A 13,081-nucleotide genomic window follows, 5' to 3' on the forward strand; every position below is an offset into this window, starting at 1 on the left:
CTAGCAATAACACTACCCATCCAGTGTGTCACATCTGTCAACAGATAACCATAAATCTCGGAAACTCATCTACTTCATATCCTCGTAAGCACAATGATACCAAGTATGGCAGTACATCCGGACGCTCTCCACCAATACTGGGGATGCCAGACTCCTCTCGCCACTACTGATATTAGAGCAATTTAGCACATCCTCCATCCTGAGATACTAAGGAAACTGACTGATAGCGAGTATGACAACAATCCACTGGAGCTCAACTCCCCGGAAGAAATCAAGTCAGGAAGGAGGCACCTAGTCAGAACTCCGTCACATCGACATCATAGAGGTTCCAAAATACCAGCGCGATCCTTTTTTGAGTGAGATGAGGAGTATAATTAAAGTAACTACCTCAAGATTCCTCACCGGAGCATATAAGAAGAGTAAAAAGGATCCTACTCTCCGATATATAACTAGATTCAATGTAGTTTTTTTACTAGACTCGACTCGGCGAAGTTCGATCAATCAAGGGGGCTCCTAGGTTGGTACTTCTCTGATACCAACTTGTAACGCCCAAGATGCGATCCTATCCTTAGTTAGGCACGAGGGCCTTGACAGGGATAGAAGCACAACTCGTCATTTTTCAAGAATGGATATTGTTACAAGTACACTCGCCACAAGCTACAAGCTACAACATGAACATCACATTACAACAATCTATCCAATCGCCACGTATAAGAGCAGGGTGTGACTACGGATGAAAACAAGCAATAAAAGAACGATGTCCATCCTTGCTATCCCCGGCTGTCGGCCTAGAACCCATCCTAGATCGATGAATATGAATAAGAGGAAGAAACTCGAAATAACACAATCATCATGCTCACGCTTTACATGTACCTGCAACTGATGTTGTAGTAACATGTGAGCCACATGGACTCAGCAATCTCATTTCCAAAGGTATGAAGAGTAGCAAGGCTTAATGGGTGAGGCATGGTTAAGTGGTGATGCCGCAGCAAGCAACTAAGCATTAATTTGAGTGGCTAACTTACGAGCACAAGAATAAAAGGGGGTGATCTACGCATAAACAGACATGACTAATGATGATAAAATGAATGATCCTCACCACCTACTTATGTTAGACATTACCCGACCGTGTCCTCTTCCAGATATAGAACTCATGAGAAGAGACAGTCATTGTGACGCACACAGTTGGCAAGTTTTAGTTAGGTTTACTTCAAGTTATCTAGGACCGGAAGTTAAAAAAAGTTTCCAAATTTTCCACATAACCGCAAGCATGGATTTCCAAAAGATTTAACCCTGGAGGGGTGCTCCAACTAGTCCATCGAAAACCCCGACCGCGGAAAACTTATGATCTCCTAGGCTTCCTAGTGGAACGCCTCAACCTAGAGATAGCCCAAAGTATCCTCAGAATCCCTTGCACAAGACACCAGAGAAAGGTAAAACAAATCCAGCAAGGCCACTCGATGTGTTGACGATCCCTATAGGAGCCAGTATCTTGTTCTCAGAACACGACGGATAAGCACAACATACAGCGCCTTATAGACATCAGCCGAGTTGCCCCGGGTTGGCGCCACACATGGCTCTGTTTAGGACCAGCACCATCAGCACTGGCCCTCCCTGTATTATGTTTAATTACTCCTCGGGTAGCACGAACTCCCTATGCTTCAAATTGATATTAGTATTATTATGTTGGGAAAATATAGTACCCATGTTGGACCTTGCCAGACAAGTTTTATCCCATAACCATGTCAAGGGGGTCCCCATAACAACCCCAAGCATGTTAGGAGTGCTCATTTATGGAACATAACAATGGTGTCCGAAACTAAGGCAGCAAAAGAGGAACAAAACACCCAGCCAAAAGACCAAGCCTTCCAACTTTTACCATGTATATAGGTGCATTAAATTAAATAGCAATAATATGGTGATATAACAAGGAACCCATGTTTTCACATGGAAGCAACTGCACCTACAACTAGCAATGTTATAAGAAGGCTGAGCAAGCGGCAACATACCCAAACAGTGGTTTGCTGGTTTGTGGTAAGGTTAGGGGCTTTTCATGGAAATATTGGGAGGCTTATGAAATAGGTGGTAGGCAGCGAGACATAGCGAAGAAATGAAATAATTAGCATGGAAATGATAAGAATGGTATCTAGGGAAATGGTCATCTTGTGTGAGATCCCACTTGGAAGAGGAATGAATCCATGAAGTAGATGAACCAACAGAGTGGAATGAATCCTCACATTCTGACACGCTTTTGGAAATGTATCGAGAAGAAGAACTCCAAAAACAAGAATCAGCACATGATAGGGGCAGCCTGGCTCGTTATCCTGAGTGCATCTGGGGTAGAGGGCATAAGGGCCCCGTCATCGAATTGCGACAGCAAACGCCGGCGCGGGTAACTTTTAATTTGATCCATCCATTTGTTGATGTACCCTTCTTTGGCGGCTAGGACTTGATACATCTCCAATGTATCTATAATTTGTGATTGTTCCATGCTATTATATTATCACTCTAGGATACTTTTTGAGTAATCATTTACCAATTTATATTATTATTGAGCACTAACCTATTGACCCAGTTATAGTGCTAGTTCCTGTTTTTTGTGTGTTTTTTGTTTCATAGAAAATCAATTTCAAACGGACTCCAAACGCGATAAAAAATTACAAAGATTGTTTTGGACTATATGTGAATGTTGGGAGTTGGAATCACCGCAAGAAGGTGGCCGAGGGCCCCACAAGCTAACTGGGCGCAGGCGGGGGGTGGGGTCGTGCCCTTATATCTTGTGGCAAGTTGTTATGTCGATCGGGGATCTCCTTTGGTCACAAAAAAGATAATTTTCCAATAAAGAAGTCCTCAAAATTTCAGCCTGATCGAAGTTACGGATCTCCGGATATTTAAGAAACGATGAAGGGCACGTCGCGAAAATAGGAGAGAAACAGATAGATAGATCCAATCCCAGATGGGCTGCTGCCCTCAGGATGCCATGATGGACAAGGACTAGAGGAGAAACCCTCCTTCCACCTAGGGAGGAGGCCAAGGAATAATAAGAAGGAGGGTGATCTCTCCCCCACTCTCCCGGCGGTGCCGGAGAGCCTCCAGGGCAACCATCATGGGGCGATCTACACCAACAATTTCGCCGATGTCACCAGCAACTCTCTCGTCCTCTGTGCAGCGGTGTAGAACATCTCTTTGCCGCTATAATATCTATGTGAACATGGTGCTTAATGCTGTATGTTACTTATCAAATGATGTGTGGCTATCCTATGATTTTTTACTAGATTTCTTTTGTCATACGTGTTAATTATGATATGATGTTATTGGTATGAGTTCTGTGTTGGTATGGTGTTGTCCTAAGGTTCCTTCCATGAGGTTCACACGTTAAGGATACACGCTGGAGGGTTGGCTATGTGTTCATGACTCGCTTATAGTGGGTGGTGAGCGTGACACAAACTTACACCCGAGTAAGGGAGTTGTGTGTGTATAGGAGTAAAAAGGGTTTGATGTTTAATGCTATGGATCGGATTACCTTAATGATTTCTAGTAGTTGTGGATGCTTGCTAGAGGTCCACTGATAAGTGTGTATGATCCACACATCATTTGTGTTAGCGTATGCCTCTCCCTTATTGTATATGATAAGTATCTATCGCGTTATATTTGATTGCCTATGAACAATCTTTTTCTTGCGTTACATAATAATATTTGTACTAAACAACTTACTTATTAATCTTTATCTAAACAACACCAAATTTTATTTACCGTCTCATTATTTTCTTGCAAATCTATCTATTACACCTAGTAAGCACTTCTAGTTTCCTTCCCGCAAAATAGTTTCATACTTGTTCTAGGTAAAGTAAGCGTTAGCATGAGCAGAGTTCTATCAGTGGTCGATAGAACTTCAGAGAATATTAATTCTACCTTTAACTCCTCGTTGGGTTTGACACTCTTACTTATCGAAAAAGGCTACAAAAGATCCCCTACACTTGTGAGTTATGAGAACTCTCATCCATTTGTCGTTGATGGTATCTTGTTCCGCTTTTAGCTACTTCTCTTTCTTCTTTAGGCTTCGGTGGTGTCTATATGTTACCAGTTGAACCGCTCTTGATCCAGCGGGTCCTCTAGGAAAATAAAATCCTCGGCTTCGAGACTAACCTCCTCCTCGGAGAGAGGAAGGTAGTAGTTATGTTTGCAGTCATTAAGTTCCTCTTGGTTATCCTGATCCTCGTGCTCCTTCGAGTCATCGACTTGTTGTTTGGGGGCAATGAGGACACTGAGATCTTACAGATTGTGGGGTATTGTTTTCTCCGGTGCATGTGTTGCTTTCCTTACCCATGCGCCCCTTGGATTATTTGTGCTGGCTTCGGTACTTGGCCGGCTTCTCACCGGGATTGTCGCCATTCTTTTTGGGGATGTCGTCGCCGCTCTTCTCCGTGGTGTCGTCACCCTTATCATCAGGGGTGTCCTTCATGTATACATCATAGGTGGAGGTGGTTGTCCACCATCCAGCGTTGAGAAGGGAGTGGCGTCAACTTCTTTGACCATGTCCTCGGCCTCCTTACAAGCATAATAGAACATATCGATTAAATCTTCGATAATGGCTACCAATTGGGTGTTGGGTCGGATGTAAAATTCCCCGTGGCCTGCCTCAAGGCCAATACGAGCATAGGTCGAGGACGGGTCATCTGTAATGTTCATTGTGGGGATCTGGTCCAGCATCGTGTTCAATAGCGAGAAGTCACATGGATTAGCATTTCGGAGACTTTTGGAGTTAACCGCCCGCGTGCCGACATAGGGAGCGTGTTGTGCCAAGGCTGACCCCTGGTCTTCAGATGCCATAATCAGATCCAAGCTCCAAGGTAAGATTGAATCCAAAGACATGGTCGGGCAGGAGGCCTGAAGTTAAAGCTTCGGTATTTCCAGGTTCATTAGGTAAGATTGAGAGCCCCATAAGGACCTCATCACCTCAGGTGTTGATGAAGTACTCTAGGTTGTCAAATCTAATCTTCCTCTCTAGGCATAAGATGATGATCTAGTCGAAGTGACCGACTACATTGACTTGTAGAACGATGCTGCCAAATGAGAAGAGCTGGCCGGGGATGAAGACATCCCTGGTGTGGATGCTATCGCTGATGACTAAGTAAGCCATCGATCTTTGGTCATCCTACAATGGAACTCTCAACGAAAGCACCAATGTCGGTGTCAAAACAGGCAGTTCTCGGGTCGGAGGTCCCAAGTTATGGATCTTGGATCGATGAGGAACAGGAAACACATAGAAAGTATTTACCCAGGTTCGACCCCTCTCGAACAGGTAAAACCCTACATCATGTTTGATTATATTGATGTGTGTATGAGAATTAGAGAGTCTATCTACCACGAGACCAGATGAGCTAAAACCCTAGATGAATCAGATAATGACCCCCTCTCTATAACTAAACTCTCATGTTTATATAGACACTAGGAGTACCTAGGGTTACACACGGTCGATTGCCATAAGAGAAAAAACATGCCAATTCTCTGGTCGTCCAGGAAGCACCTGTCGGCTAGAGGCAAGACGGCTACCTCTCCCTTGCCGCATAGGCCAAGCCAGCCGGCTAGGGACGAGGTGGCCGTGCCCAGGCCGGCTAGTCAAGCAGGCTAGCTAGCTCGGGATCACAAGTCACATCAGATCGTAGGTCATGACGAGACCCATTGATTAAAGGTGGCTACGCATCAGCAAAGGTACTGGATCGGAGTGCATGGCGGGTACCAGCGTCGGCGGCCACGCCGCTGACCTCCCCCGGCTCTGATACATCTCCCTGCACAGTGTCGGCCCGTCAAACTCCCACTCCATTACTGCACTCGGTGTGGTAACAGTGTAGGCGGCCGTACTGTCTGCCCATGATGAATCTCGCTGGACGACGCAAAACGTACCACACGTGTCGTGCGTGAACCTTATGTGAGAGCCTCATTGGCTAGCCGGCGGGCCCCACAGCCAGACGGGACCTCGTAGCCAGTGGGCCCCTCAAGCGACAAGACAAGACCCCTGTGGCCCCCCTGGCCAGCCGGCGATGCTGCGAGCCGGGTCCCACTCTTGTACCCTTTATCCATATTGTAGGCCGGGGGGTTCGTCTATAAAATCCCCCGGTCCCCCTCCATGCAGAGGGTTGGTCAACTTATCAGACACACCAACCACATAGAAGAGGCAGAGTCGAGTTGGCTGCTCCTTCTTCCTCTTCCCTGATACAGCTCCACGAACAACTTGTAATCCCATCCATACACATCATACACTCTGGCAGGACCAGGGGTATTATCTCTACAGAGAGCCCGGAACTTGGGTACATCGTGTGTTCCATGCTTGTACCAACCTCGTCCCCAGCGCCCTCCAGTGTCACTTCGGTTCCTACCATCTTTAGCCTACCCATGGATGATGTTGTGAGTATTCACCGACATTTGGCGCCCACCATGGGGCCGATCACGGCATCGGCTAGCTTTACGCGCTGGGCGGGGCCCCGCACCTACACCACCGGATGCATCGCGTCCGTACCGATCTGCATGCCCGTGGAGCCTGCCTTCGATGAGGCAACGCCGATGATGATGGACGTCCCTGTCCGCCATGCGGATTCGGACGAGGAGTCCGATGACGAGGCGCCTCCCAGCATCGTCATCCCTGCTATGGAGAACCTCAACGTTCTCTTTAGCGACCTGCGCTTCAACGATGGTCCTCGCTACTTCGGCGAGGACTTCGATGTCGAGGCGTTATGCTCCAGTTTCAGAAGGCTCTCTATCACTGAGACGCCTGCACACGACATGTACCCCAGCAACGTACTCGTCTTCGACGGTCCTCCGCCGTCTATGGGGTTCATCACCCCGTACCATGTCGCCATCGTCTCCAACGTCGTGGAGGTGATGGTCATCGGCGCTGGCACCATCACGGCTCATGGCAAGGTGTCAGCAGACGCTGGTGAGCCTGTTGCTGTCACTGCTTAGACTCTTCAGGCCGTGTTTACCGGCCTGAAGACGCCCATCGCCGCCTCCACAAACCCTAACGACGCGCGGGCCTCGCTCGAGGAGGCTCGCAGGCAGATCTTGGAGGAGGGCATCGCCATTGCTTCGGCTAAAGGCCGGATGGTGGCCACGCAGCGCGAGTATAACTCCGCATACGGCATCACTCAGGTTTCCGAGGGTCCTAGCCAGCTTGGCTCGGTCCGCGGCGGCGGCCGGGTCACCGCCGTGATTCTAGGCGTCAAGCAACCCATCTACGAGACTCCTGGAGCCAACTTGCGGGCGGACCGGGCGGCCATGGCAGAAATGCCATGTTTGGAGGGCGAAGAGCGCGCCTTTCAGGAGAAGCGGGTCAAGGATCTCCTTGACGCCGCCAATGAGCACTAGACACGGCTTGACCCCGGTCAAGCCCAATCAGCATCTCCGGGACCCAACCCCGGAGCGCGCCGCAACCCCAGCGGTCATTAGCACAGAGAAGGATCTTCCTCGCATTGCACTTCTGGCCGGAAGGGCGAGGGAAGCCACGACAGGTGCTCCCAGCGCCAGAGCGAGCATACTTCAAGTCGGCGTCGTGGAGATGACGAGAGAGACTCGGTGTATGAGGTCCCTCGTCCAGGGAGAACCCATGCCACCGGTTCGCAGGGTGCCCTTCCGATCGCGGTTCGGATCGGCGCTCGCGTTCCCCAGGGCGACCACGACGCCCGCAGGCGTCTCAACACCCTGGCGCAGTCGGCTCTTCTAGAGGAGGACGGTCCCATCGGTCCGGCCTGCTTCGGCCCCCGGATCCGAGGGGAACCGTTTCCCCAAGGCTTCACCCTGCCTCGGGATACTCCCACGTATAATGGCACCGCCAAGCTAGAAGACTGGCCGATCGACTACACGAACGCCGTTCGCATATCACGGGCAACAAGAGCGTAGCAGTCCACTATGTGCCACTCATGTTGGTCGGCTCGGCTCGGACATGGCTTAACAGCTTTCGAGCCGGCAGCGTCAACTCATGTGTTGACTTCGAGGAGGCGTTCGTCCGCAACTTCACTGGCACGTACAGGCGTCCAGGCCGGCCTCGCGAGCTGGCCATGTGCGTCCAGAGGCCCGACGAACCCCTTCGAGACTACATCACGCGTTGGATGGAGCTTCGCAACTCCTGTGAGGGAATGCATGAGGTACAGGCCATCCAGTACTTCATCGACGGGTGACGAGATGGCACTCTCCTCAAGCACAAGCTCATGTGCTCCGATCCCACCACTCTGGCGGTGCTCATGGCCAAGGCGGACAAGTACGCCACAGCCCACTCCGCGATGCGAGTCAAGGTGACCGCCTCGGAGAAGGCTATTCCCATGCCGCCTACTCCTAAGCCGGCTGAAGACAATCGAGGCGGCCAGAACAACAACAAGTGCAAGGCATATCAGCTAGATTCACGCTCCAACAACAAGTTGGTAGCAAACATGGAGGGTGAGGCGCCGGCTACTCAGGCCGGCTCCCAACAAAGGCGTCCCAACAAGGGCAACTGGCAGCCCAAGCATACCTTTGAGCAGATGCTTGACGCACCCTGCAAAATGCATTCTGGGGAACATCCCTCTACCCACACCCTTCGACAGTGCAGCTTTGCACGATGATTGTCACAAGGGGAGGGCCTGCCGGCTGCCCCAGGTGCACAGGTTGTGCCTCAAGCTCCGGCTCCCGGTGCTGCTCCGGCTCAACTACCGCTGCCTCACGATGACGGCCTTCTCCATGACGACTACCCCATTCAAGACGGAGCATTCGTCTTCTTCACCAGTGAAGGCGACGACATGCATAGCCTGCGCCAGCAACGGCGTGAGGTGAATGCCACGCCCCCCCCCCCCCCGGTTCCCCTGTACATGCACTGGTCTGAAAAGCCCATCATATGGAGCCGGGTTGACCCTACCTTCGCCTCCCACGGGCTCACCTGTTGGTTCTCCCGGGTGTTGGTGGACGACGGCAGCAGCATCAACATCCTCTACCTTGACACCCTCCTCAAGTTCGGGCTCAAGGAGACAGATGTCTTGCCGACCAGGACTGTCTTCCACGGCATCGTGTCGGGGTAGTCCTGCTCGCCGATCGGCAAAATCCAGCTGGACGTCCTCTTCAGTGAAAAGGCTCACGTTCGCCGCGAGTCCATATTGTTCGAGGTGGTGGATCTCAGCAGCCCGTATCACGCGCTACTGGGCAGACCGGCTCTGGCCAAGTTCATGGCTATCCTGTTGGGGAACGTCGCATGGGAAACAAAAATTTTCCTACGCGCACGAAGACCTATCATGGTGATGTCCATCTACGAGAGGGGATGATTGATCTACGTACCCTTGTAGACCGTACAGCAGAAGCGTTAGTCAACGCGGTTGATGTAGTGGAACGTCCTCACGTCCCTCGATCCTCCCCGCGAACAATCCCGCGATCAGTCCCACGATCTAGTACCGAACGGACGGCACCTCCGCGTTCAGCACACGTACAGCTCGACGATGATCTCGGCCTTCTTGATCCAGCAAGAGAGACGGAGAGGTAGAAGAGTTCTCCGGCAGCGTGACGGTGCTCCGAACGTACAGCACGCGGTTGATGTGGTGGGTTGCCCCCCGGTGAACTCCCGGAACCCATTCGTCATTCCCGGTACATTCCCGGTAACTCCGAAAACCTTCCGGTAATCAAATGAGGTCATCCTATATATCAATCTTCGTTTCCGGACCATTCCGGAAACCTCGTGACGTCCGTGATCTCATCCGGGACTCCGAACAACATTCGGTAACCAACCATATATCTCAAATACGCATAAAACAACGTCGAACCTTAAGTGTGCAGACCCTGCGGGTTCGAGAACTATGTAGACATGACCCGAGAGACTCCTCGGTCAATATCCAATAGCGGGACCTGGATGCCCATATTGGATCCTACGTATTCTCCGAAGATCTGACCGTTTGAACCTCAGTGCCAAGGATTCATATAATCCTGTATGTCATTCCCTTTGTCCTTCGGTATGTTACTTGCCCGAGATTTGATCGTAAGTATCCCCATACCTATTTCAATCTCGTTTACAGGCAAGTCTCTTTACTCGTTCCGTAATACAAGATCCCGCAACTTACACTAAGTCACATTTCTTGCAAGGCTTTTGTGTGATGTTGTATTACCGAGTAGGCCCCGAGATACCTCTCCGTCACACGGAGTGACAAATCCCAGTCTTGATCCATACTAACTCAACTAACACCTTCGGAGATACCTGTAGAGCATCATTATAGTCACCCAGTTACGTTGCGACGTTTGATACGCACAAAGTATTCCTCCGGTGTCAGTGAGTTATGTGATCTTATGGTCATAGGAACAAATACTTGACACGCAGAAAACAGTAGCAACAAAATGACACGATCAACATGCTACGTCTATTAGTTTGGGTCTAGTCCATCACGTGATTCTCCTAATGACATGATCGAGTTATCAAGAAACAACACCTTGTTCATAATCAGAAGACACTGACTATCTTTGATCAACTGGCTAGCCAACTAGAGGCTTGCTAGGGACAGTGTTTTGTCTATGTATCCACACATGTAAATTGGTCTTCATTCAATACAATGATAGCATGGATAATAAACGATTATCTTGATACAGGAATTATAATAATAACTATATTTATTATTGCCTCTAGGGCATAATTCCAACATATCCCCCACTACACCTACCTGAAAATGAAGATACCGGGTCCAAAGGGCATCATCACCATTGCTGGCGACTACAAGAAGTCGCTCGCGTGTGCACAGGACAGCAACGCCAGTCCGGCGCCATGGTGATTGCTGAGGAGAGGCGGGAGATTGACCGACTCGTGGCTCAGGCTACCGAGCAGCCGACGATCCCTTCTCCTCCATCCCAGTCGGCCGGCGAAGGCTCCTTCAAGCCGGCTAAAGAAACCAAGCAGGTTCCACTCGATCCTGCAAACCCCAAGCAGTGCCTCACCATCGGGGCTGGCCTCAGCCCCAAATAGGAAGGCGAGCTCGTAGACTTCCTCCATGAGAATGGGGACATCTTTGCATGGTCCCCCAAAGACATGCCGGGTGTTCCGAGGAAGTACGCCGAGCACAAACTTCACGTGCGACCGGATGCAAAGCCGGTGAAACAACCTTTGCGCCCCTTCGCTGATGCGAAGCGACGCACGATTGGAGAAGAGATTACCCGGCTCCTTGCAGCCGGCTTCATCATAGAGACTTTCCACCCGAACTGGTTAGCCAATCCAGTCCTGGTGCTGAAGAAAAACAACACATGGCGAATGTGTATCTACTACACGAGCCTGAATAAGGCATGCCCGAAAGTCCCTTGCGCGTTTCCCCGGATAGATCAAGTGATCGACTCCACTACCGGCTGTGAAATGTTGTCGTTTCTGTATTCTTATTCAGGCTACCATCAAATCAAGCTGGATCCAGCTGATCGCCTGAAGACCTCCTTCACCATGCCCTTCGGGGCCTACTACTACACAACCATGATGTTTGGTGTGAAGAACGCTGGTGCGACATTCCAACGCTGCATGCAGCAGTGCCTACTGTCACAGATTGGCAAAAACATCCACGTCTATGTGGATGACATCATCGTCAAGACCAAGCAGCACTTCAGCCTCCTCGATGACCTGCGGGAGATGTTCGCCAACTTGCGCGAGTACAAGATCCGGCTCAACCCGGAGAAGTGCGTCTTTGGAGTTCCAGGCGGCAAGCTCTTGGGGTTCTTTGTGTCCGCTCGCTGCATCGAGGCGAACCCCGAGAAGATTGACACCATCGAGTGGATGGTGAAGCCTTCTCGAATCCTAGACGTCCAGAAGTTTGCCGGCAGCCTGGTGTCCCATAGCCGGTTCGTCACCCGGCTCGGTGAGAAGGCCGTTCCACTCTACCAACTCATGAGGAAGACGACAAAGTTCGAGTGGAACGACCAGGCGGACGAAGCCTTCCGTGACCTCAAGCGGGTCTTCTCGAGCCTGCCAATCGTGGCAGCGACGGCTGAAAGGGAACCCATACTCATATACATTGCAGCGACCACTCACGTGGTTAGTGTAGTGCTCGTAGTTGAACGCAAGGAGGAGGGCAACGTACTGTTAGTGCAACGCCCTATCTACTACCTTAGCGAGGTCTCGTCCGCCTCCAAGCAAAACTACCCCCACTACCAAAAAATGTGTTATGTTGTTTACCTTGCCGCAAAGAAGTTGAAGCAATACTTCCAAGAGCATGCCATCACTGTGGTGAGCACCGCTCCACATTCAGAAATCATGGGCAACCATGACGCGACTCGCAGGATTGCCAAGTGGTCCATCTCTATGGTGGATCACGACATCCTCTACGAGCCTCGCACTGCCAACAAGTCTCAGGTGGTGGCCGACTTCCTTGTGGACTGGGCTGAAACCCAGTTTAAGCCGCCACCTCCAGACTCCACTCATTGGTGGATGCACTTCAACGGCTCGAAGATGCGAACTGGTCTGGGAGCCGGCATCGTCCTGACTTCTCAGAAAGGAGACCATCTCAAGTATGCTCTCCAGATTCACTTCGCCGCCTCCAACAACGTCGCCGAGTACGAAGCACTCGCTCACGTCCTGTGGCTCACCAAGGAGATTGGCATCCGGCGTCTCCTCTGCTTTGGCGACTCAGACCTCGTGGTGCAGCAAGTTTCTGGTGAATGGGACGCCAGGGACACAAAATGGCAAGCTACCGCTTCCTCATCCAACAGCTCAGCGGCCCTTTCGAGGGTTGCGAATTTCACCACTTTCCCAGGGCGGACAACGAGGCGGCGGATACATTGGCTAAGATTGGCTCCCCGAGACAGGCCATCCTAGCCAGCGTCTCCCTCGAGCAGCTCCACAAGCCGTCTATCAGGCTGTCTCTAGAGTCGGCATCAATTTTCGTCGGCTACGCCAGCTGCGCTGGCTACAACTCCTGTGCAAGCTGCGCTGGCTCTGCCGACTCCAATTGCGGCACCGGCTACAACCACTTCGCCGGCTACGACTACTCCGCCGGCTAAAACAACAAATCCGGCTCCGCCAAGCCTCGAATCCAGTCGTCTCGACACCCAGTGGGTGGACGTCATGGAGGTAGATGGTGAGCCGGCTCCCACGATGGCATCGGAGACACAG

Source organism: Hordeum vulgare, chromosome 4H (assembly GCF_904849725.1).
Source record: "Hordeum vulgare subsp. vulgare chromosome 4H, MorexV3_pseudomolecules_assembly, whole genome shotgun sequence".
Classification (NCBI taxonomy): domain Eukaryota; kingdom Viridiplantae; phylum Streptophyta; class Magnoliopsida; order Poales; family Poaceae; genus Hordeum; species Hordeum vulgare.